This window comes from Syngnathus typhle, linkage group LG5 (genome assembly GCF_033458585.1).
Source record: "Syngnathus typhle isolate RoL2023-S1 ecotype Sweden linkage group LG5, RoL_Styp_1.0, whole genome shotgun sequence".
Classification (NCBI taxonomy): domain Eukaryota; kingdom Metazoa; phylum Chordata; class Actinopteri; order Syngnathiformes; family Syngnathidae; genus Syngnathus; species Syngnathus typhle.
In genome coordinates, this window is record NC_083742.1 from 224,328 (window position 1) to 250,757 (window position 26,430).

Sequence of the window (26,430 nt, forward strand, 5' to 3'; positions counted from 1 at the left end):
CGTCGTCTCATCGTAAAACACTCATCTGTCCTATAACGACGTGAGAAACGGGAAAGGTTTTTCTTCTTAAACTCATGATCCGTCTGACAACGTTGTGTAAAATAGGACTTTTGTTTGGCACAAAAACGCTTGTCCTGTTGATAACGGGTTCTAATATAACCCAATTTCCTTTGTCTTACCTCTGCAATTTGACTGTACTGTTCCCTCTCTTTAGAGTTTTTCATCATTCTCTTTAGTTCCTGTTTTTTACGTCTCACTTCCAATTTTTCTTTTAACTTTTCTTGTGCTTTTATTTGTCGTAGGAACTTTTCTCTACGAGATTTTGGAATTTTTGTCACATTTGCCAGCTGTTTACCTGTAGTGAAAACCACTCCACTGTCGTTATCGGTAAATTCTTGGTGGTGACGTTCACCTGAACACCGTCTAGTGTCGCTCGTCTCAACACATGAGACAATCTCAGCAACAGGTCTGCTTGCGGCAACACGGATTTGCGTCATCCACTGCTTCTGTGTCAGCGTTTTCTCTCGTGTGTCTGTCTGTGCATTAAAACTGAGAGATGAATAGAATTCAAGTCGACGTTGCAATGTGATCAACTGCAATTTTCAAAACCGCAAAGGCTGCAATTTGAAAAAGAAAATGTGCGTATATTTATTTATTGAATGACTACCATTTCAGTCAAACTGTTTTCTAAGTTGTATTTGAGGTAGTGCCCTTTTTTTGTATTGAAGTTAATGTATCGCTTGTGTTTGGTAAATATGTAGAAAGAGAACCTTAATAAAAATGGCAGATTAAGTCAAAAACAACAATGACATATGTATCGTTGGCTGTTTTTGCTTCGTTTCAGTTTACTTTGGGGTTGAAGAAGGATGACGTGCACCTGCATCAACAACCTCCACCTGAAGACCACGACGAGTTGGCCACCTGAAAGTCAATTTGGTCTGAGATATTTATTTGTTATTGTTACGACATTGTCTTGAAGTCTGTTCCATGTTTTTGTCAATAAATGTCTGACAGTAAAGCCCATAAGTGGCCTTACGATATTTCAGTTTTGCAAATATATATATATATATATATATATATATATATACGATGTCTTTGAATCTCAGAAAAAGAGATTTCTGTAGTTCAATCTAATAAGTGAAATTCTCAAAAGACACCTGCCAAAGTGTTATAAATCAAGCAGTTCAATTCACAAGTAAGCAAATAGTTTTATTCATGTTTTAAAAATACATTCCGTTTAAAAAATAAATATAATTATCATGCCTTCAAGTATAAAAACAATAATATGTAATAAATATCTTCTTTAAATAATTCATACGACTGTTTGCAATAAATAAGGTCTTAGATTCACAATGGCTTTTTTGAATGAGCAATAAATAGATTATCTACAGAATAAAAAATTTAAAAAACTCAGTGCGTCATGCAAAAACAAATACATCATCAATCCGTCAGTGGGTTACGACACGTCAGTGCAGAGCCAACAACTTAATTCACTTCATGTTTTGCCCAACATTTCCGACGGGCTTCAGTGGCGGACGTGACTACCGCAATAAACTAAACATGGCGAAGACCTTGGCATGTTTTCCCCTTCGCCGTTCTTTGCGCCTCAGCGCCCTCTCGCCGTCAACAATGAAGATGTAGAGCTTCCGCAGGATGTTGTGCGCCGTCATCTTTCTGTGGAAAGCATCGGGGTGGTACAGTGACCTCAATAGGCTCTCTTCCTCATTGCTACTCAGGCCTGTGACCTCTTCTGGTTTTTTCATCTGCCGGACAAGAGTAAGCAACACAATGTCAAAATAGGTATTATAGTAACAGCAAAATTCATTTCCTATCCCTAAATTGTCACACTGGCCAACCTTTTGTTTGATATTGTAGAGCAGGAGTTCAGAGTAGTGTTTGAGAAGAATTATGTAAGTGGACAGACCTTGGGCCAGCCTGTGCAGGCAAGCCTCCTGGAAAAAAGAATATTTAGGTCAGTTAAAAAACAAATATCTATTCAACCTACGCATAAAAGTCAAGCCGATGCTAGCAAACAATTATGGAAAGTGTCAGTGTCTGTATTTTCTCCCACCTCTGGTGGTTTTCCATTTCTGGTTCTTACCTTGCTAAAGTTGGAGCTGGGGCAGTTTGCTGGAAACTGAGGTGCTTTGTTGTGCTCCAGTAAATGAAAGTTGACATTGTTTTGGAATTCATCATCAAACTGATATTGAAATTAGTCACAAGTCAGATATGTTTTACAGCCAGGAGAAGACAATGAAGGTGCTTTCTGAATTTCCACTTACAGCTTTCTGGTGTTCTTTAGCGGTACCCAGAACCGAGTCCCAAACATGAGCAGAGGTCAGCAGGTCAGAGGGCGCCGTTTCCTCCTCACTTGAGGTGTCGCTTGATGGCAAGACGGTGGTCGCTTCTGTCAACGGAGCGCCATTGGCTCGCAGTACTAGAAAAGCCACCAAGCCCACCGCGAGAATTTGCGTGTCTAATGCGGAAGCAGAAGAAAATCATGAATGAATGGCAAAAGAGGAAGAAAATTCAGGAAACATTCATCACTGACTTACACATGTTGGGCATGTTGCGTCGAGATTACTCTTGCCTTGACCGCCTGCTCTCGTGGAACATGTCTTGACTTCTCATTGCACAGCCGTTATATATTCTACTGACCGCAGGGATTTCCGAATACCTTACGGTTTCAATTATATACTGATGAAACCGATATTACACTCTTTTTTTTTTGGTGCATAAGCAGCATGTAATTACACAGAATGAAAAAAGACGAATTCAATCATTTTTAAAGAACAACAACTTTATTTCAATTATTTCAATTAGATTTCACAACAGGTCGGAGCAGATTTTATTTAAAAAAAAGCCCATTTAATTGTATTGTTATACAATATTTTTATAATGTGACCATGTCAAAAGTCAAAGTCTGCTTTATTGTCAATCCCTTCATATGTCAAGACACACAAGAAACCGAAATTCCATTTCCTCTATCCCACGGTGGAAGTGGAATTTCCATCATCATCTTCCAAACGTGCGCCAGTGGCTTTGCTCATCCTTATTTCCTGGAAGAAAAACGGACGTCAAAAGAGAAATATTGCTTCTTGTCGCTTGAAAGATGTGGCACCTCTCCGTTGGCGTTGATCAAGGTAAAGTGGACCTGGCCTACGGGTCCCCAGTTGGACTGTGTCTCCCAGACTAGATCAGAGGGAGGATTGTGGTTTCGGCCAGCGTCAGCCGCCCAGATCTGATGCATGTAAAGGTCATTGAAATATTGAGCACCATGTATCTGAGATCTTCCAGATAAGATTGATTACCGTGACACTCTCGTGGGCCTTCAGGATGAATTCTGCGGCAAACTTGAATTGGCCCACGAGAATCCAGATAGCCGCTGTCAGCATGGGTGCCACCTAACCACCTCCCCGGCCGGGGAGGGGGGAGGGAGGGGGTGGAGAGGGAGAGAAAACAAACTCCAGCCGAATCGGCCACTACAGGTTAGTCAAAGGCCATGTCATAGAAATGTGTCTTTAAACGTGTCTTAAATGTTTCTACTGAGGTAGCAGTCCTAATATCCATTGGTAGGGCATTCCAAAGCTCTGGAGCCCGAATAGAAAATGCTCTAGAGCCTGCAGACATTTTCTTGGCCCTCGGTGTCGCTAAAAGGGTAGCGTTTTGCGAACGAAGGTTACGAGACGGAACATAAGGAACAACTAGGTCGACGAGATATGAAGGCGCTAAGCCATGCAGCGATTTATAGGTTAGTAGAAGAACCTTGAAGTCACATCTTAAATGGACCGGGAGCCAATGTAAGTTGGCTAGTATTATCACCATGGCAATTGCGAACACACAGAAAGAAAATAAATGACTGGAACATCACTCAAACACCGGTGATCCCATCGTGAGTCCCACATATGGGATGGTTAACTGAAAGTCCAATTGAGCTGCAATTAGTCACGAGGAGGATTTTCCTTGGGGTGTGGCCCCAGCAGCAAAGCAATTGTGTCAGCACTTGTTAGGGTTTGCAGAATATCTTCATCGTATGATTATGTTGGAATGTAACCTGTAATAATTTAACTAGTTTGTCCTGTCTAGACAAAATTAGTTTACCAAAGTGCTAAGATCATTTCAACTTATTGACTAGCTGCAGAGGAAGCAATCAAAGTTGCTTTGTTTACAGAACGTCGTAAAAGGTCCCCTGCTATGCTTTGATCAGCAGGGGACCGTCTTCACCCCAACCTGTGTGTTCCCAAACCCCCACTTCCAACCCCACTTTGTTTCTCTCAATAAATAAGCGCCTGACGAGGCCTGAGTCAGACTTCATTCGATCATCGCTGAGAGCACAGCGACGAGTGAACTCTCCGCCTGCAGGTGTCTAAAACGACTAACTTGTCTCCAGTGTGGTCCTTGCAAAATAAGTTAGAGTGAACAGCACCCTAACATTTGAAAAAAACGCTCTCGGGTGCTTTAGAGTGCCGAGTTTATCACTGCGCATGAAGAAATGACCACCTCCAACGTTTGGTTTATGTTTTATAAGCATTTTTAATTTTATTGCTTAAATCGCATTTTCTCGGCGAGCTGAGCACTTTTTCTGAATTGTGCCGCTCCCGTCACTCTGGTTAGGTTGGCATCGAAAAAAAACGCTCTCGGGTGCTTTAGAGTGCCGAGTTTATCACTGCGCATGAAGAAATGACCACCTCCAAAATTTGGTTTATGTTATAAAAGCATTTTTAATTTTATTGCTTAAATCGCATTTTCTCGGCGAGCTGAGCACTTTTTCTGAATTGCGCCGCTCCCGTCACTCTGGTTAGGTTGGCATCGAAAAAAACGCTCTCGGGTGCTTTAGAGTGCCGAGTTTATCACTGCGCATGAAGAAATGACCACCTCCAACGTTTGGTTTATGTTTTATAAGCATTTTTAATTTTATTGCTTAAATCGCATTTTCTCGGCGAGCTGAGCACTTTTTCTGAATTGTGCCGCTCCCGTCACTCTGGTTATGTTGGCATCGAAAAAAACGCTCTCGGGTGCTTTAGAGTGCCGAGTTTATCACTGCGCATGAGGAAATGACCACCTCCAACGTTTGGTTTATGTTTTATAAGCATTTTTAATTTTATTGCTTAAATCGCATTTTCTCGGCGAGCTGAGCACTTTTTCTGAATTGTGCCGCTCCCGTCACTCTGGTTAGGTTGGCATCGAAAAAAACGCTCTCGGGTGCTTTAGAGTGCCGAGTTTATCACTGCGCATGAGGAAATGACCACCTCCAACGTTTGGTTTATGTTTTATAAGCATTTTTAATTTTATTGCTTAAATCGCATTTTCTCGGCGAGCTGAGCACTTTTTCTGAATTGTGCCGCTCCCGTCACTCTGGTTAGGTTGGCATCGAAAAAAACGCTCTCGGGTGCTTTAGAGTGCCGAGTTTATCACTGCGCATGAAGAAATAACCACCTCCAACGTTTGGTTTATGTTTTATAAGCATTTTTAATTTTATTGCTTAAATCGCATTTTCTCGGCGAGCTGAGCACTTTTTCTGAATTGTGCCGCTCCCGTCACTCTGGTTAGGTTGGCATGGAAAAAAACGCTCTCGGGTGCTTTAGAGTGCCGAGTTTATCACTGCGCATGAAGAAATGACCACCTCCAACGTTTGGTTTATGTTTTATAAGCATTTTTAATTTTATTGCTTAAATCGCATTTTCTCGGCGAGCTGAGCACTTTTTGTGAATTGTGCCGCTCCCGTCACTCTGGTTAGGTTGGCATCGAAAAAAACGCTCTCGGGGGCTTTAGAGTGCCGAGTTTATCACTGCGCATGAAGAAATGACCACCTCCAACGTTTGGTTTATGTTTTATAAGCATTTTTAATTTTATTGCTTAAATCGCATTTTCTCGGCGAGCTGAGCACTTTTTCTGAATTGTGCCGCTCCCGTCACTCTGGTTAGGTTGGCATCGAAAAAAACGCTCTCGGGTGCTTTAGAGTGCCGAGTTTATCACTGCGCATGAAGAAATGACCACCTCCAACGTTTGGTTTATGTTTTATAAGCATTTTTAATTTTATTGCTTAAATCGCATTTTCTCGGCGAGCTGAGCACTTTTTCTGAATTGTGCCGCTCCCGTCACTCTGGTTAGGTTGGCATCGAAAAAAAACGCTCTCGGGTGCTTTAGAGTGCCGAGTTTATCACTGCGCATGAAGAAATGACCACCTCCAAAATTTGGTTTATGTTATAAAAGCATTTTTAATTTTATTGCTTAAATCGCATTTTCTCGGCGAGCTGAGCACTTTTTCTGAATTGCGCCGCTCCCGTCACTCTGGTTAGGTTGGCATCGAAAAAAACGCTCTCGGGTGCTTTAGAGTGCCGAGTTTATCACTGCGCATGAAGAAATGACCACCTCCAACGTTTGGTTTATGTTTTATAAGCATTTTTAATTTTATTGCTTAAATCGCATTTTCTCGGCGAGCTGAGCACTTTTTCTGAATTGCGCCAGTCCCGTCACTCTGGTTAGGTTGGCATCGAAAAAAACGCTCTCGGGTGCTTTAGAGTGCCGAGTTTATCACTGCGCATGAAGAAATGACCACCTCCAACGTTTGGTTTATGTTTTATAAGCATTTTTAATTTTATTGCTTAAATCGCATTTTCTCGGCGAGCTGAGCACTTTTTCTGAATTGCGCCGCTCCCGTCACTCTGGTTAGGTTGGCATCGAAAAAAACGCTCTCGGGTGCTTTAGAGTGCCGAGTTTATCACTGCGCATGAAGAAATGACCACCTCCAACGTTCGATTTATGTTTTATAAGCATTTTTAATTTTATTGCTTAAATCGCATTTTCTCGGCGAGCTGAGCACTTTTTCTGAATTGTGCCGCTCCCGTCACTCGGTTGGCATCGAAAAAAACGCTCTCGGGTGCTTTAGAGTGCCGAGTTTATCACTGCGCATGAAGAAATGACCACCTCCAACGTTTGGTTTATGTTTTATAAGCATTTTTAATTTTATTGCTTAAATCGCATTTTCTCGGCGAGCTGAGCACTTTTTCTGAATTGTGCCGCTCCCGTCACTCTGGTTAGGTTGGCATCGAAAAAAACGCTCTCGGGTGCTTTAGAGTGCCGAGTTTATCACTGCGCATGAAGAAATGACCACCTCCAACGTTTGGTTTATGTTTTATAAGCATTTTTAATTTTATTGCTTAAATCGCATTTTCTCGGCGAGCTGAGCACTTTTTCTGAATTGCGCCGCTCCCGTCACTCTGGTTAGGTTGGCATCGAAAAAAACGCTCTCGGGTGCTTTAGAGTGCCGAGTTTATCACTGCGCATGAAGAAATTACCACCTCCAACGTTTGGTTTATGTTTTATAAGCATTTTTAATTTTATTGCTTAAATCGCATTTTCTCGGCGAGCTGTTGCGCCGCTCCCGTCACTCTGGTTAGGTTGGCATCGAAAAAAACGCTCTCGTGTGCTTTAGAGTGCCGAGTTTATCACTGCGCATGAAGAAATGACCACCTCCAACGTTTGGTTTATGTTTTATAAGCATTTTTAATTTTATTGCTTAAATCGCATTTTCTCGGCGAGCTGAGCACTTTTTCTGAATTGCGCCGCTCCCGTCACTCTGGTTAGGTTGGCATCGAAAAAAACGCTCTCGGGTGCTTTAGAGTGCCGAGTTTATCACTGCGCATGAAGAAATGACCACCTCCAACGTTTGGTTTCTGTTTTATAAGCATTTTTAATTTTATTGCTTAAATCGCATTTTCTCGGCGAGCTGAGCACTTTTTCTGAATTGCGCCGCTCCCGTCACTCTGGTTAGGTTGGCATCGAAAAAAACGCTCTCGGGTGCTTTAGAGTGCCGAGTTTATCACTGCGCATGAAGAAATGACCACCTCCAACGTTCGATTTATGTTTTATAAGCATTTTTAATTTTATTGCTTAAATCGCATTTTCTCGGCGAGCTGAGCACTTTTTCTGAATTGTGCCGCTCCCGTCACTCTGGTTAGGTTGGCATCGAAAAAAACGCTCTCGGGTGCTTTAGAGTGCCGAGTTTATCACTGCGCATGAAGAAATGACCACCTCCAACGTTTGGTTTATGTTTTATAAGCATTTTTAATTTTATTGCTTAAATCGCATTTTCTCGGCGAGCTGAGCACTTTTTCTGAATTGTGCCGCTCCCGTCACTCTGGTTAGGTTGGCATCGAAAAAAACGCTCTCGGGTGCTTTAGAGTGCCGAGTTTATCACTGCGCATGAAGAAATGACCACCTCCAACCTTTGGTTTATGTTTTATCAGCATTTTTAACCTTGCTAGCTTGTTAGCTTTCTGCTGCCATCTGTGGTGTTAGCGGGTCATTTTGGGCCCGTGTATTAAATCAGCCATACAATACCCTAAAAACAATCTTTTATCATCCAATGTTTTTCTTAACTCTTGTTTAGCTGGTTGGGCTCCCTTATCCATGAAAAGATTGGTTTTAATATTTTTTGTGGCCCCCTGGGCCTTTGGTTTAACACCATACCCCTAATTTTCAATGTCTAAAAAGTAGTCAAATGAACCTTAAGAGAAGAAGGCAACAAAATAATCAGCTGTTCTGTTACCTGAGTGTAACTGAGAGATATTAAAACACATTTCTTAAATGTTCAACAAAAAAAAGATTTTCATTTTAATCTTATCAAATATAGTAACATCTATGGTGTTTCGGGTCATTTTGGACTTGTATATATTTACTTCAAGAAAAGGGCAAAAACAAGTATTTTTAAATCTGTAGGTTCCACGCATAGCTTGTTTTAGCATCACAGGCTGCCCAGATTTTTATGCCATATTTGCCTGGCTTGGTGGGCATGTATTGCCGGAATGGGCATTTTCCTCGGAAAGGGAGAAAACGTTCATCCACTGTCACCTCTGGCCCTGGGTTGAACATCTGTGGAAGGAGTTGCACCCATCTCTCCCAAACATCCCTGATGGGAGCAAGCTTGTCAGATTTTGCTCTGGTGTCTCGATTGTCAAATCTGAGGACTCTTGAGATCATGTGAAAGGTCTGAAGAGACATTGTTGCCCGGAAAATATTTCCGCCCGTTGATTTATGAGACTCTCAGTTGCCTCATTGCTGGATCTGTAAACTCCAGCAAAGAGTAGAGCACCATTGTAGGCATCCAGGAACGTCTCATCAATGTCTTTCCACGTGTTGCCATGGACTTTTTTCCCCTCAAGGTTTGTCATTGCAATTATGACTTTTTTTAGTGACAATGGCAAAAAAAGATCAAAGCACGTCTTGATGTCACTTACGCTTGTCACAGAAAACCTCGTGACCCCTGGGGTCATTTTGATGATGTTTGCAGCAGCTGTCCTTCCATGCACATCAGGAGGAACAAAAATGACCGGAACACGACAAAAGTAACTTTTTTCACCAGACCACCTTATAATTTAGTAAAAAAAAATATATATATATATTTTGTTTAAATGGAAGTCCCTGACAAAGTCAAAAACTTTCAACGCAAAAAACAAATGTATGAAGTACTTAATGCATGTTTAAAACTCAAAACGTGCAGTAATGACCCTAACAAGCTAGCAAGGTTAATTTTATTGCTTAAATCGCATTTTCTCGGCGAGCTGAGCACTTTTTCTGAATTGTGCCGCTCCCGTCACTCTGGTTAGGTTGGCATCGAAAAAAACGCTCTCGGGTGCTTTAGAGTGCCGAGTTTATCACCGCGCATGAAGAAATGACCACCTCCAACGTTTGGTTTATGTTTTATAAGCATTTTTAATTTTATTGCTTAAATCGCATTTTCTCGGCGAGCTGAGCACTTGTTCTGAATTGTGCCGCTCCCGTCACTCTGGTTAGGTTGGCATCGAAAAAAACGCTCTCGGGTGCTTTAGAGTGCCGAGTTTATCACTGCGCATGAAGAAATGACCACCTCCAACGTTTGGTTTATGTTTTATAAGCATTTTTAATTTTATTGCTTAAATCGCATTTTCTCGGCGAGCTGAGCACTTTTTCTGAATTGTGCCGCTCCCGTCACTCTGGTTAGGTTGGCATCGAAAAAAACGCTCTCGGGTGCTTTAGAGTGCCGAGTTTATCACTGCGCATGAAGAAATGACCACCTCCAACGTTTGGTTTATGTTTTATAAGCATTTTTAATTTTATTGCTTAAATCGCATTTTCTCGGCGAGCTGAGCACTTTTTCTGAATTGTGCCGCTCCCGTCACTCTGGTTAGGTTGGCATCGAAAAAAACGCTCTCGGGTGCTTTAGAGTGCCGAGTTTATCACCGCGCATGAAGAAATGACCACCTCCAACGTTTGGTTTATGTTTTATAAGCATTTTTAATTTTATTGCTTAAAACGCATTTTCTCGGCGAGCTGAGCACTTTTTCTGAATTGTGCCGCTCCCGTCACTCTGGTTAGGTTGGCATAGAAAAAAACGCTCTCGGGTGCTTTAGAGTGCCGAGTTTATCACTGCGCATGAAGAAATGACCACCTCCAACGTTTGGTTTATGTTTTATAAGCATTTTTAATTTTATTGCTTAAATCGCATTTTCTCGGCGAGCTGAGCACTTTTTCTGAATTGTGCCGCTCCCGTCACTCTGGTTAGGTTGGCATGGAAAAAAACGCTCTCGGGTGCTTTAGAGTGCCGAGTTTATCACTGCGCATGAAGAAATGACCACCTCCAACGTTTGGTTTATGTTTTATAAGCATTTTTAATTTTATTGCTTAAATCGCATTTTCTCGGCGAGCTGAGCACTTTTTCTGAATTGTGCCGCTCCCGTCACTCTGGTTAGGTTGGGATCGAAAAAAACGCTCTCGGGTGCTTTAGAGTGCCGAGTTTATCACTGCGCATGAAGAAATGACCACCTCTAACGTTTGGTTTATGTTTTATAAGCATTTTTAATTTTATTGCTTAAATCGCATTTTCTCGGCGAGCTGAGCACTTTTTCTGAATTGTGCCGCTCCCGTCACTCTGGTTAGGTTGGCATAGAAAAAAACGCTCTCGGGTGCTTTAGAGTGCCGAGTTTATCACTGCGCATGAAGAAATGACCACCTCCAACCTTTGGTTTATGTTTTATAAGCATTTTTAACCTTGCTAGCTTGTTAGCTTTCTGTTGCCATCTGTGGTGTTAGCGGGTCATTTTGGACCCATGTATTAAATCAGCCATACAATACCCTAAAAACAATCTTTTATCATCCAATGTTTTTCTTAACTCTTGTTTAGCTGGTTGGGCTCCCTTATCCATGAAAAGGTTGGTTTTAATATTTTTTGTGGCCCCCTGGGCCTTTGGTTTAACACCATACCCCTAATTTTCAATGTCTAAAAAGTAGTCAAATGAACCTTAAGAGAAGAAGGCAACAAAATAATCAGCTGTTCTGTTACCTGAGTGTAACTGAGAGATATTAAAACACATTTCTTAAATGTTCAACAAAAAAAAGATTTTCATTTTAATCTTATCAAATATAGTAACATCTATGGTGTTTCGGGTCATTTTGGACCTGTATATATTTACTTCAAGAAAAGGGCAAAAACAAGTATTTTTAAATCTGTAGGTTCCACGCATAGCTTGTTTTAGCATCACAGGCTGCCCAGATTTTTATGCCATATTTGCCTGGCTTGGTGGGCATGTATTGCCGGAATGGGCATTTTCCTCGGAAAGGGAGAAAACATTCATCCACTGTCACCTCTGGCCCTGGGTTGAACATCTGTGGAAGGAGTTGCACCCATCTCTCCCAAACATCCCTGATGGGAGCAAGCTTGTCAGATTTTGCTCTGGTGTCTCGATTGTCAAATCTGAGGACTCTTGAGATCATGTGAAAGGTCTGAAGAGACATTGTTGCCCGGAAAATATTTCCGCCCGTTGATTTATGAGACTCTCAGTTGCCTCATTGCTGGATCTGTAAACTCCAGCAAGGAGTAGAGCACCATTGTAGGCATCCAGGAACGTCTCATCAATGTCTTTCCACGTGTTGCCATGGACTTTTTTCCCCTCAAGGTTTGTCATTGCAATTATGACTTTTTTTAGTGACAATGGCAAAAAAAGATCAAAGCACGTCTTGATGTCACTTACGCTTGTCACAGAAAACCTCGTGACCCCTGGGGTCATTTTGATGATGTTTGCAGCAGCTGTCCTTCCATGCACATCAGGAGGAACAAAAATGACCGGAACACGACAAAAGTAACTTTTTTCACCAGACCACCTTATAATTTAGTAAAAAAAAAAATATATATATATTTTGTTTAAATGGAAGTCCCTGACAAAGTCAAAAACTTTCAACGCAAAAAACAAATGTATGAAGTACTTAATGCATGTTTAAAACTCAAAACGTGCAGTAATGACCCTAACAAGCTAGCAAGGTTAATTTTATTGCTTAAATCGCATTTTCTCGGCGAGCTGAGCACTTTTTCTGAATTGTGCCGCTCCCGTCACTCTGGTTAGGTTGGCATCGAAAAAAACGCTCTCGGGTGCTTTAGAGTGCCGAGTTTATCACCGCGCATGAAGAAATGACCACCTCCAACGTTTGGTTTATGTTTTATAAGCATTTTTAATTTTATTGCTTAAATCGCATTTTCTCGGCGAGCTGAGCACTTTTTCTGAATTGTGCCGCTCCCGTCACTCTGGTTAGGTTGGCATCGAAAAAAACGCTCTCGGGTGCTTTAGAGTGCCGAGTTTATCACTGCGCATGAAGAAATGACCACCTCCAACGTTTGGTTTATGTTTTATAAGCATTTTTAATTTTATTGCTTAAATCGCATTTTCTCGGCGAGCTGAGCACTTTTTCTGAATTGTGCCGCTCCCGTCACTCTGGTTAGGTTGGCATCGAAAAAAACGCTCTCGGGTGCTTTAGAGTGCCGAGTTTATCACTGCACATGAAGAAATGACCACCTCCAACGTTTGGTTTATGTTTTATAACCTTTTTTAATTTTATTGCTTAAATCGCATTTTCTCGGCGAGCTGAGCACTTTTTCTGAATTGTGCCGCTCCCGTCACTCTGGTTAGGTTGGCATCGAAAAATACGCTCTCGGGTGCTTTAGAGTGCCGAGTTTATCACTGCGCATGAAGAAATGACCACCTCCAACGTTTGGTTTATGTTTTATAAGCATTTTTAATTTTATTGCTTAAATCGCATTTTCTCGGCGAGCTGAGCACTTTTTCTGAGTTGTGCCGCTCCCGTCACTCTGGATAGGTTGGCATCGAAAAAAACGCTCTCGGGTGCTTTAGAGTGCCGAGTTTATCACTGCGCATGAAGAAATGACCACCTCCAACGTTTGGTTTATGTTTTATAAGCATTTTTAATTTTATTGCTTAAATCGCATTTTCTCGGCGAGCTGAGCACTTTTTCTGAATTGTGCCGCTCCCGTCACTCTGGTTAGGTTGGCATCGAAAAAAAAACGCTCTCGGGTGCTTTAGAGTGCCGAGTTTATCACTGCGCATGAAGAAATGACCACCTCCAACGTTTGGTTTATGTTTTATAAGCATTTTTAATTTTATTGCTTAAATCGCATTTTCTCGGCGAGCTGAGCACTTTTTCTGAATTGTGCCGCTCCCGTCACTCTGGTTAGGTTGGCATCGAAAAAAACGCTCTCGGGTGCTTTAGAGTGCCGAGTTTATCACTGCGCATGAAGAAATGACCACCTCCAACGTTTGGTTTATGTTTTATAAGCATTTTTAATTTTATTGCTTAAATCGCATTTTCTCGGCGAGCTGAGCACTTTTTCTGAATTGCGCCGCTCCCGTCACTCTGGTTAGGTTGGCATCGAAAAAAACGCTCTCGGGTGCTTTAGAGTGCCGAGTTTATCACTGCGCATGAAGAAATGACCACCTCCAACGTTTGGTTTATGTTTTATAAGCATTTTTAATTTTATTGCTTAAATCGCATTTTCTCGGCGAGCTGAGCACTTTTTCTGAGTTGTGCCGCTCCCGTCACTCTGGATAGGTTGGCATCGAAAAAAACGCTCTCGGGTGCTTTAGAGTGCCGAGTTTATCACTGCGCATGAAGAAATGACCACCTCCAACGTTTGGTTTATGTTTTATAAGCATTTTTAATTTTATTGCTTAAATCGCATTTTCTCGGCGAGCTGAGCACTTTTTCTGAATTGTGCCGCTCCCGTCACTCTGGTTAGGTTGGCATCGAAAAAAAAACGCTCTCGGGTGCTTTAGAGTGCCGAGTTTATCACTGCGCATGAAGAAATGACCACCTCCAACGTTTGGTTTATGTTTTATAAGCATTTTTAATTTTATTGCTTAAATCGCATTTTCTCGGCGAGCTGAGCACTTTTTCTGAATTGTGCCGCTCCCGTCACTCTGGTTAGGTTGGCATCGAAAAAAACGCTCTCGGGTGCTTTAGAGTGCCGAGTTTATCACTGCGCATGAAGAAATGACCACCTCCAACGTTTGGTTTATGTTTTATAAGCATTTTTAATTTTATTGCTTAAATCGCATTTTCTCGGCGAGCTGAGCACTTTTTCTGAATTGCGCCGCTCCCGTCACTCTGGTTAGGTTGGCATCGAAAAAAACGCTCTCGGGTGCTTTAGAGTGCCGAGTTTATCACTGCGCATGAAGAAATGACCACCTCCAACGTTTGGTTTATGTTTTATAAGCATTTTTAATTTTATTGCTTAAATCGCATTTTCTCGGCGAGCTGAGCACTTTTTCTGAATTGCGCCAGTCCCGTCACTCTGGTTAGGTTGGCATCGAAAAAAACGCTCTCGGGTGCTTTAGAGTGCCAAGTTTATCACTGCGCATGAAGAAATGACCACCTCCAACGTTTGGTTTATGTTTTATAAGCATTTTTAATTTTATTGCTTAAATCGCATTTTCTCGGCGAGCTGAGCACTTTTTCTGAATTGCGCCGCTCCCGTCACTCTGGTTAGGTTGGCATCGAAAAAAACGCTCTCGGGTGCTTTAGAGTGCCGAGTTTATCACTGCGCATGAAGAAATGACCACCTCCAACGTTCGATTTATGTTTTATAAGCATTTTTAATTTTATTGCTTAAATCGCATTTTCTCGGCGAGCTGAGCACTTTTTCTGAATTGTGCCGCTCCCGTCACTCGGTTGGCATAGAAAAAAACGCTCTCGGGTGCTTTAGAGTGCCGAGTTTATCACTGCGCATGAAGAAATGACCACCTCCAACGTTTGGTTTATGTTTTATAAGCATTTTTAATTTTATTGCTTAAATCGCATTTTCTCGGCGAGCTGAGCACTTTTTCTGAATTGTGCCGCTCCCGTCACTCTGGTTAGGTTGGCATCGAAAAAAACGCTCTCGGGTGCTTTAGAGTGCCGAGTTTATCACTGCGCATGAAGAAATGACCACCTCCAACGTTTGGTTTATGTTTTATAAGCATTTTTAATTTTATTGCTTAAATCGCATTTTCTCGGCGAGCTGAGCACTTTTTCTGAATTGCGCCGCTCCCGTCACTCTGGTTAGGTTGGCATCGAAAAAAACGCTCTCGGGTGCTTTAGAGTGCCGAGTTTATCACTGCGCATGAAGAAATTACCACCTCCAACGTTTGGTTTATGTTTTATAAGCATTTTTAATTTTATTGCTTAAATCGCATTTTCTCGGCGAGCTGAGCACTTTTTCTGAATTGTGCCGCTCCCGTCACTCTGGTTAGGTTGGCATCGAAAAAAACGCTCTCGGGTGCTTTAGAGTGCCGAGTTTATCACTGCGCATGAAGAAATGACCACCTCCAACGTTTGGTTTATGTTTTATAAGCATTTTTAATTTTATTGCTTAAATCGCATTTTCTCGGCGAGCTGAGCACTTTTTCTGAATTGTGCCGCTCCCGTCACTCTGGTTATGTTGGCATCGAAAAAAACGCTCTCGGGTGCTTTAGAGTGCCGAGTTTATCACTGCGCATGAAGAAATGACCACCTCCAACGTTTGGTTTATGTTTTATAAGCATTTTTAATTTTATTGCTTAAATCGCATTTTCTCGGCGAGCTGAGCACTTTTTCTGAATTGTGCCGCTCCCGTCACTCTGGTTAGGTTGGCATCGAAAAAAACGCTCTCGGGTGCTTTAGAGTGCCGAGTTTATCACTGCGCATGAAGAAATGACCACCTCCAACGTTTGGTTTATGTTTTATAAGCATTTTTAATTTTATTGCTTAAATCGCATTTTCTCGGCGAGCTGAGCACTTTTTCTGAATTGTGCCGCTCCCGTCACTCTGGTTAGGTTGGCATCGAAAAAAACGCTCTCGGGTGCTTTAGAGTGCCGAGTTTATCACTGCGCATGAAGAAATAACCACCTCCAACGTTTGGTTTATGTTTTATAAGCATTTTTAATTTCATTGCTTAAATCGCATTTTCTCGGCGAGCTGAGCACTTTTTCTGAATTGTGCCGCTCCCGTCACTCTGGTTAGGTTGGCATCGAAAAAAACGCTCTCGGGTGCTTTAGAGTGCCGAGTTTATCACTGCGCATGAAGAAATGACCACCTCCAACGTTTGGTTTATGTTTTATAAGCATTTTTAATTTTATTGCTTAAATCGCATTTTCTCGGCGAGCTGAGCACTTTTTCTGAATTGTGCCGCTCCCGTCACTCTGGTTAGGTTGGCATCGAAAAAAAACGCTCTCGGGTGCTTTAGAGTGCCGAGTTTATCACTGCGCATGAAGAAATGACCACCTCCAACGTTAGGTTTATGTTTTATAAGCATTTTTAATTTTATTGCTTAAATCGCATTTTCTCGGCGAGCTGAGCACTTTTTCTGAATTGTGCCGCTCCCGTCACTCTGGTTAGGTTGGCATGGAAAAAAACGCTCTCGGGTGCTTTAGAGTGCCGAGTTTATCACTGCGCATGAAGAAATGACCAGCTCCAACGTTTGGTTTATGTTTTATAAGCATTTTTAATTTTATTGCTTAAATCGCATTTTCTCGGCGAGCTGAGCACTTTTTGTGAATTGTGCCGCTCCCGTCACTCTGGTTAGGTTGGCATCGAAAAAAACGCTCTCGGGTGCTTTAGAGTGCCGAGTTTATCACTGCGCATGAAGAAATGACCACCTCCAACGTTTGGTTTATGTTTTATAAGCATTTTTAATTTTATTGCTTAAATCGCATTTTCTCGGCGAGCTGAGCACTTTTTCTGAATTGTGCCGCTCCCGTCACTCTGGTTAGGTTGGCATCGAAAAAAACGCTCTCGGGTGCTTTAGAGTGCCGAGTTTATCACTGCGCATGAAGAAATGACCACCTCCAACGTTTGGTTTATGTTTTATAAGCATTTTTAATTTTATTGCTTAAATCGCATTTTCTCGGCGAGCTGAGCACTTTTTCTGAATTGTGCCGCTCCCGTCACTCTGGTTAGGTTGGCATCGAAAAAAACGCTCTCGGGTGCTTTAGAGTGCCGAGTTTATCACTGCGCATGAAGAAATGACCACCTCCAACGTTTGGTTTATGTTTTATAAGCATTTTTAATTTTATTGCTTAAATCGCATTTTCTCGGCGAGCTGAGCACTTTTTCTGAATTGCGCCGCTCCCGTCACTCTGGTTAGGTTGGCATCGAAAAAAACGCTCTCGGGTGCTTTAGAGTGCCGAGTTTATCACTGCGCATGAAGAAATTACCACCTCCAACGTTTGGTTTATGTTTTATAAGCATTTTTAATTTTATTGCTTAAATCGCATTTTCTCGGCGAGCTGTTGCGCCGCTCCCGTCACTCTGGTTAGGTTGGCATCGAAAAAAACGCTCTCGTGTGCTTTAGAGTGCCGAGTTTATCACTGCGCATGAAGAAATGACCACCTCCAACGTTTGGTTTATGTTTTATAAGCATTTTTAATTTTATTGCTTAAATCGCATTTTCTCGGCGAGCTGAGCACTTTTTCTGAATTGCGCCGCTCCCGTCACTCTGGTTAGGTTGGCATCGAAAAAAACGCTCTCGGGTGCTTTAGAGTGCCGAGTTTATCACTGCGCATGAAGAAATGACCACCTCCAACGTTTGGTTTCTGTTTTATAAGCATTTTTAATTTTATTGCTTAAGTCGCATTTTCTCGGCGAGCTGAGCACTTTTTCTGAATTGCGCCGCTCCCGTCACTCTGGTTAGGTTGGCATCGAAAAAAACGCTCTCGGGTGCTTTAGAGTGCCGAGTTTATCACTGCGCATGAAGAAATGACCACCTCCAACGTTCGATTTATGTTTTATAAGCATTTTTAATTTTATTGCTTAAATCGCATTTTCTCGGCGAGCTGAGCACTTTTTCTGAATTGTGCCGCTCCCGTCACTCTTGTTCGGTTGGCATCGAAAAAAACGCTCTCGGGTGCTTTAGAGTGCCGAGTTTATCACTGCGCATGAAGAAATGACCACCTCCAACCTTTGGTTTATGTTTTATAAGCATTTTTAATTTTATTGCTTAAATCGCATTTTCTCGGCGAGCTGAGCACTTTTTCTGAATTGTGCTGCTCCCGTCACTCTGGTTAGGTTGGCATCGAAAAAAACGCTCTCGGGTGCTTTAGAGTGCCGAGTTTATCACTGCGCCTGAAGAAATGACCACCTCCAACGTTTGGTTTATGTTCTATAAGCATTTTTAATTTTATTGCTTAAATCGCATTTTCTCGGCGAGCTGAGCACTTTTTCTGAATTGTGCCGCTCCCGTCACTCTGGTTAGGTTGGCATCGAAAAAAACGCTCTCGGGTGCTTTAGAGTGCCGAGTTTATCACTGCGCATGAAGAAATGACCACCTCCAACGTTTGGTTTATGTTTTATAAGCATTTTTAATTTTATTGCTTAAATCGCATTTTCTCGGCGAGCTGAGCACTTTTTCTGAATTGTGCCGCTCCCGTCACTCTGGTTAGGTTGGCATAAAAAAAAACGCTCTCGGGTGCTTTAGAGTGCCGAGTTTATCACTGCGCATGAAGAAATGACCACCTCCAACGTTTGGTTTATGTTTTATAAGCATTTTTAATTTTATTGCTTAAATCGCATTTTCTCGGCGAGCTGAGCACTTTTTCTGAATTGTGCCGCTCCCGTCACTCTGGTTAGGTTGGCATCGAAAAAAACGCTCTCGGGTGCTTTAGAGTGCCGAGTTTATCACCGCGCATGAAGAAATGACCACCTCCAACGTTTGGTTTATGTTTTATAAGCATTTTTAATTTTATTGCTTAAATCGCATTTTCTCGGCGAGCTGAGCACTTTTTCTGAATTGTGCCGCTCCCGTCACTCTGGTTAGGTTGGCATCGAAAAAAACTCTCTCGGGTGCTTTAGAGTGCCGAGTTTATCACTGCGCATGAAGAAATAACCACCTCCAACGTTTGGTTTATGTTTTATAAGCATTTTTAATTTCATTGCTTAAATCGCATTTTCTCGGCGAGCTGAGCACTTTTTCTGAATTGTGCCGCTCCCGTCACTCTGGTTAGGTTGGCATCGAAAAAAACGCTCTCGGGTGCTTTAGAGGGCCGAGTTTATCACTGCGCATGAAGAAATGACCACCTCCAACGTTTGGTTTATGTTTTATAAGCATTTTTAATTTTATTGCTTAAATCGCATTTTCTCGGCGAGCTGAGCACTTTTTCTGAATTGTGCCGCTCCCGTCACTCTGGTTAGGTTGGCATCGAAAAAAAACGCTCTCGGGTGCTTTAGAGTGCCGAGTTTATCACTGCGCATGAAGAAATGACCACCTCCAACGTTAGGTTTATGTTTTATAAGCCTTTTTAATTTTATTGCTTAAATCGCATTTTCTCGGCGAGCTGAGCACTTTTTCTGAATTGTGCCGCTCCCGTCACTCTGGTTAGGTTGGCATGGAAAAAAAACGCTCTCGGGTGCTTTAGAGTGCCGAGTTTATCACTGCGCATGAAGAAATGACCAGCTCCAACGTTTGGTTTATGTTTTATAAGCATTTTTAATTTTATTGCTTAAATCGCATTTTCTCGGCGAGCTGAGCACTTTTTGTGAATTGTGCCGCTCCCGTCACTCTGGTTAGGTTGGCATCGAAAAAAACGCTCTCGGGTGCTTTAGAGTGCCGAGTTTATCACTGCGCATGAAGAAATGACCACCTCCAACGTTTGGTTTATGTTTTATAAGCATTTTTAATTTTATTGCTTAAATCGCATTTTCTCGGCGAGCTGAGCACTTTTTCTGAATTGTGCCGCTCCCGTCACTCTGGTTAGGTTGGCATCGAAAAAAACGCTCTCGGGTGCTTTAGAGTGCCGAGTTTATCACTGCGCATGAAGAAATGACCACCTCCAACCTTTGGTTTATGTTTTATAAGCATTTTTAACCTTGCTAGCTTGTTAGCTTTCTGCTGCCATCTGTGGTGTTAGCGGGTCATTTTGGACCCATGTATTAAATCAGCCATACAATACCCTAAAAACAATCTGTTATCATCCAATGTTTTTCTTAACTCTTGTTTAGCTGGTTGGGCTCCCTTATCCATGAAAAGATTGGTTTTAATATTTTTTGTGGCCCCCTGGGCCTTTGGTTTAACACCATACCCCTAATTTTCAATGTCTAAAAAGTAGTCAAATGAACCTTAAGAGAAGAAGGCAACAAAATAATCAGCTGTTCTGTTACCTGAGTGTAACTGAGAGATATTAAAACACATTTCTTAAATGTTCAACAAAAAAAAGATTTTCATTTTAATCTTATCAAATATAGTAACATCTATGGTGTTTCGGGTCATTTTGGACTTGTATATATTTACTTCAAGAAAAGGGCAAAAACAAGTATTTTTAAATCTGTAGGTTCCACGCATAGCTTGTTTTAGCATCACAGGCTGCCCAGATTTTTATGCCATATTTGCCTGGCTTGGTGGGCATGTATTGCCGGAATGGGCATTTTCCTCGGAAAGGGAGAAAACGTTCATCCACTGTCACCTCTGGCCCTGGGTTGAACATCTGTGGAAGGAGTTGCACCCATCTCTCCCAAACATCCCTGATGGGAGCAAGCTTGTCAGATTTTGCTCTGGTGTCTCGATTGTCAAATCTGAGGACTCTTGAGATCATGTGAAAGGTCTGAAGAGACATTGTTGCCCGGAAAATATTTCCGCCCGTTGATTTATGAGACTCTCAGTTGCCTCATTGCTGGATCTGTAAACTCCAGCAAAGAGTAGAGCACCATTGTAGGCATCCAGGAACGTCTCATCAATGTCTTTCCACGTGTTGCCATGGACTTTTTTCCCCTCAAGGTTTGTCATTGCAATTATGACTTTTTTTAGTGACAATGGCAAAAAAAGATCAAAGCACGTCTTGATGTCACTTACGCTTGTCACAGAAAACCTCGTGACCCCTGGGGTCATTTTGATGATGTTTGCAGCAGCTGTCCTTCCATGCACATCAGGAGGAACAAAAATGACCGGAACACGACAAAAGTAACTTTTTTCACCAGACCACCTTATAATTTAGTAAAAAAAAAAATATATATATATATTTTGTTTAAATGGAAGTCCCTGACAAAGTCAAAAAGTTTCAACGCAAAAAACAAATGTATGAAGTACTTAATGCATGTTTAAAACTCAAAACGTGCAGTAATGACCCTAACAAGCTAGCAAGGTTAATTTTATTGCTTAAATCGCATTTTCTCGGCGAGCTGAGCACTTTTTCTGAATTGTGCCGCTCCCGTCACTCTGGTTAGGTTGGCATCGAAAAAAATGCTCTCGGGTGCTTTAGAGTGCCGAGTTTATCACCGCGCATGAAGAAATGACCACCTCCAACGTTTGGTTTATGTTTTATAAGCATTTTTAATTTTATTGCTTAAATCGCATTTTCTCGGCGAGCTGAGCACTTGTTCTGAATTGTGCCGCTCCCGTCACTCTGGTTAGGTTGGCATCGAAAAAAACGCTCTCGGGTGCTTTAGAGTGCCGAGTTTATCACTGCGCATGAAGAAATGACCACCTCCAACGTTGGGTTTATGTTTTATAAGCATTTTTAATTTTATTGCTTAAATCGCATTTTCTCGGCGAGCTGAGCACTTTTTCTGAATTGTGCCGCTCCCGTCACTCTGGTTATGTTGGCATCGAAAAAAACGCTCTCGGGTGCTTTAGAGTGCCGAGTTTATCACTGCGCATGAAGAAATGACCACCTCCAACGTTTGGTTTATGTTTTATAAGCATTTTTAATTTTATTGCTTAAATCGCATTTTCTCGGCGAGCTGAGCACTTTTTCTGAATTGTGCCGCTCCCGTCACTCTGGTTAGGTTGGCATCGAAAAAAACGCTCTCGGGTGCTTTAGAGTGCCGAGTTTATCACCGCGCATGAAGAAATGACCACCTCCAACGTTTGGTTTATGTTTTATAAGCATTTTTAATTTTATTGCTTAAATCGCATTTTCTCTGCGAGCTGAGCACTTTTTCTGAATTGTGCCGCTCCCGTCACTCTGGTTAGGTTGGCATCGAAAAAAACGCTCTCGGGTGCTTTAGAGTGCCGAGTTTATCACTGCGCATGAAGAAATGACCACCTCCAACGTTTGGTTTATGTTTAATAAGCATTTTTAATTTTATTGCTTAAATCGCATTTTCTCGGCGAGCTGAGCACTTTTTCTGAATTATGCCGCTCCCGTCACTCTGGTTAGGTTGGCATAGAAAAAAACGCTCTCGGGTGCTTTAGAGTGCCGAGTTTATCACTGCGCATGAAGAAATGACCACCTCCAACGTTTGGTTTATGTTTTATAAGCATTTTTAATTGTATTGCTTAAATCGCATTTTCTCGGCGAGCTGAGCACTTTTTCTGAATTGTGCCGCTCCCGTCACTCTGGTTAGGTTGGCATGGAAAAAAACGCTCTCGGGTGCTTTAGAGTGCCGAGTTTATCACTGCGCATGAAGAAATGACCAGCTCCAACGTTTGGTTTATGTTTTATAAGCATTTTTAATTGTATTGCTTAAATCGCATTTTCTCGGCGAGCTGAGCACTTTTTCTGAATTGTGCCGCTCCCGTCACTCTGGTTAGGTTGGGATCGAAAAAAACGCTCTCGGGTGCTTTAGAGTGCCGAGTTTATCACTGCGCATGAAGAAATGACCACCTCCAACGTTTGGTTTATGTTTTATAAGCATTTTTAATTTTATTGCTTAAATCGCATTTTCTCGGCGAGCTGAGCACTTTTTCTGAATTGTGCCGCTCCCGTCACTCTGGTTAGGTTGGCATCGAAAAAAACGCTCTCGGGTGCTTTAGAGTGCCGAGTTTATCACTGCGCATGAAGAAATGACCACCTCCAACCTTTGGTTTATGTTTTATAAGCATTTTTAACCTTGCTAGCTTGTTAGCTTTCTGCTGCCATCTGTGGTGTTAGCGGGTCATTTTGGACCCATGTATTAAATCAGCCATACAATACCCTAAAAACAATCTGTTATCATCCAATGTTTTTCTTAACTCTTGTTTAGCTGGTTGGGCTCCCTTATCCATGAAAAGATTGGTTTTAATATTTTTTGTGGCCCCCTGGGCCTTTGGTTTAACACCATACCCCTAATTTTCAATGTCTAAAAAGTAGTCAAATGAACCTTAAGAGAAGAAGGCAACAAAATAATCAGCTGTTCTGTTACCTGAGTGTAACTGAGAGATATTAAAACACATTTCTTAAATGTTCAACAAAAAAAAGATTTTCATTTTAATCTTATCAAATATAGTAACATCTATGGTGTTTCGGGTCATTTTGGACCTGTATATATTTACTTCAAGAAAAGGGCAAAAACAAGTATTTTTAAATCTGTAGGTTCCACGCATAGCTTGTTTTAGCATCACAGGCTGCCCAGATTTTTATGCCATATTTGCCTGGCTTGGTGGGCATGTATTGCCGGAATGGGCATTTTCCTCGGAAAGGGAGAAAACGTTCATCCACTGTCACCTCTGGCCCTGGGTTGAACATCTGTGGAAGGAGTTGCACCCATCTCTCCCAAACATCCCTGATGGGAGCAAGCTTGTCAGATTTTGCTCTGGTGTCTCGATTGTCAAATCTGAGGACTCTTGAGATCACGTGAAAGGTCTGAAGAGACATTGTTGCCCGGAAAATATTTCCGCCCGTTGATTTATGAGACTCTCAGTTGCCTCATTGCTGGATCTGTAAACTCCAGCAAGGAGTAGAGCACCATTGTAGGCATCCAGGAACGTCTCATCAATGTCTTTCCACGTGTTGCCATGGACTTTTTTCCCCTCAAGGTTTGTCATTGCAATTATGACTTTTTTTAGTGACAATGGCAAAAAAAGATCAAAGCACGTCTTGATGTCACTTACGCTTGTCACAGAAAACCTCGTGACCCCTGGGGTCATTTTGATGATGTTTGCAGCAGCTGTCCTTCCATGCACATCAGGAGGAACAAAAATGACCCGAACACGACAAAAGTAACTTTTTTCACCAGACCACCTTATAATTTAGTAAAAAAAAATATATATATATATTTTGTTTAAATGGAAGTCCCTGACAAAGTCAAAAAGTTTCAACGCTAAAAACAAATGTATGAAGTACTTAATGCATGTTTAAAACTCAAAACGTGCAGTAATGACCCTAACAAGCTAGCAAGGTTAATTTTATTGCTTAAATCGCATTTTCTCGGCGAGCTGAGCACTTTTTCTGAATTGTGCCGCTCCCGTCACTCTGGTTAGGTTGGCATCGAAAAAAACGCTCTCGGGTGCTTTAGAGTGCCGAGTTTATCACTGCGCATGAAGAAATGACCACCTCCAACGTTTGGTTTATGTTTAATAAGCATTTTTAATTTTATTGCTTAAATCGCATTTTCTCGGCGAGCTGAGCACTTTTTCTGAATTGTGCCGCTCCCGTCACTCTGGTTAGGTTGGCATCGAAAAAAACGCTCTCGGGTGCTTTAGAGTGCCGAGTTTATCACTGCGCATGAAGAAATGACCACCTCCAACGTTTGGTTTATGTTTTATAAGCATTTTTAATTTTATTGCTTAAATCGCATTTTCTCGGCGAGCTGAGCACTTTTTCTGAATTGTGCCGCTCCCGTCACTCTGGTTAGGTTGGCATAGAAAAAAACGCTCTCGGGTGCTTTAGAGTGCCGAGTTTATCACTGCGCATGAAGAAATGACCACCTCCAACGTTTGGTTTATGTTTTATAAGCATTTTTAATTTTATTGCTTAAATCGCATTTTCTCGGCGAGCTGAGCACTTTTTCTGAATTGTGCCGCTCCCGTCACTCTGGTTAGGTTGGCATCGAAAAAAACGCTCTCGGGTGCTTTAGAGTGCCGAGTTTATCACTGCGCATGAAGAAATGACCACCTCCAACCTTTGGTTTATGTTTTATAAGCATTTTTAACCTTGCTAGCTTGTTAGCTTTCTGCTGCCATCTGTGGTGTTAGCGGGTCATTTTGGACCCATGTATTAAATCAGCCATACAATACCCTAAAAACAATCTGTTATCATCCAATGTTTTTCTTAACTCTTGTTTAGCTGGTTGGGCTCCCTTATCCATGAAAAGATTGGTTTTAATATTTTTTGTGGCCCCCTGGGCCTTTGGTTTAACACCATACCCCTAATTTTCAATGTCTAAAAAGTAGTCAAATGAACCTTAAGAGAAGAAGGCAACAAAATAATCAGCTGTTCTGTTACCTGAGTGTAACTGAGAGATATTAAAACACATTTCTTAAATGTTCAACAAAAAAAAGATTTTCATTTTAATCTTATCAAATATAGTAACATCTATGGTGTTTCGGGTCATTTTGGACCTGTATATATTTACTTCAAGAAAAGGGCAAAAACAAGTATTTTTAAATCTGTAGGTTCCACGCATAGCTTGTTTTAGCATCACAGGCTGCCCAGATTTTTATGCCATATTTGCCTGGCTTGGTGGGCATGTATTGCCGGAATGGGCATTTTCCTCGGAAAGGGAGAAAACGTTCATCCACTGTCACCTCTGGCCCTGGGTTGAACATCTGTGGAAGGAGTTGCACCCATCTCTCCCAAACATCCCTGATGGGAGCAAGCTTGTCAGATTTTGCTCTGGTGTCTCGATTGTCAAATCTGAGGACTCTTGAGATCACGTGAAAGGTCTGAAGAGACATTGTTGCCCGGAAAATATTTCCGCCCGTTGATTTATGAGACTCTCAGTTGCCTCATTGCTGGATCTGTAAACTCCAGCAAGGAGTAGAGCACCATTGTAGGCATCCAGGAACGTCTCATCAATGTCTTTCCACGTGTTGCCATGGACTTTTTTCCCCTCAAGGTTTGTCATTGCAATTATGACTTTTTTTAGTGACAATGGCAAAAAAAGATCAAAGCACGTCTTGATGTCACTTACGCTTGTCACAGAAAACCTCGTGACCCCTGGGGTCATTTTGATGATGTTTGCAGCAGCTGTCCTTCCATGCACATCAGGAGGAACAAAAATGACCCGAACACGACAAAAGTAACTTTTTTCACCAGACCACCTTATAATTTAGTAAAAAAAAAAATATATATATATTTTGTTTAAATGGAAGTCCCTGACAAAGTCAAAAAGTTTCAACGCTAAAAACAAATGTATGAAGTACTTAATGCATGTTTAAAACTCAAAACGTGCAGTAATGACCCTAACAAGCTAGCAAGGTTAATTTTATTGCTTAAATCGCATTTTCTCGGCGAGCTGAGC

The 26,430-nt window shown here is 41.8% G+C and overlaps 1 long non-coding RNA gene across 1 annotated transcript; it reads right to left on the minus strand.

Annotated features, from left to right (window-relative positions):
* Positions 1-2,909: 2,909 nt before the first annotated feature.
* Positions 2,910-3,242, minus strand: LOC133153875 (uncharacterized). The gene is made up of 2 exons (XR_009714406.1): positions 3,122-3,242; positions 2,910-3,059 (listed from the first exon to the last, which is right to left on the minus strand). It is a non-coding gene; the product is annotated as an uncharacterized LOC133153875 (long non-coding RNA).
* Positions 3,243-26,430: the final 23,188 nt, after the last annotated feature.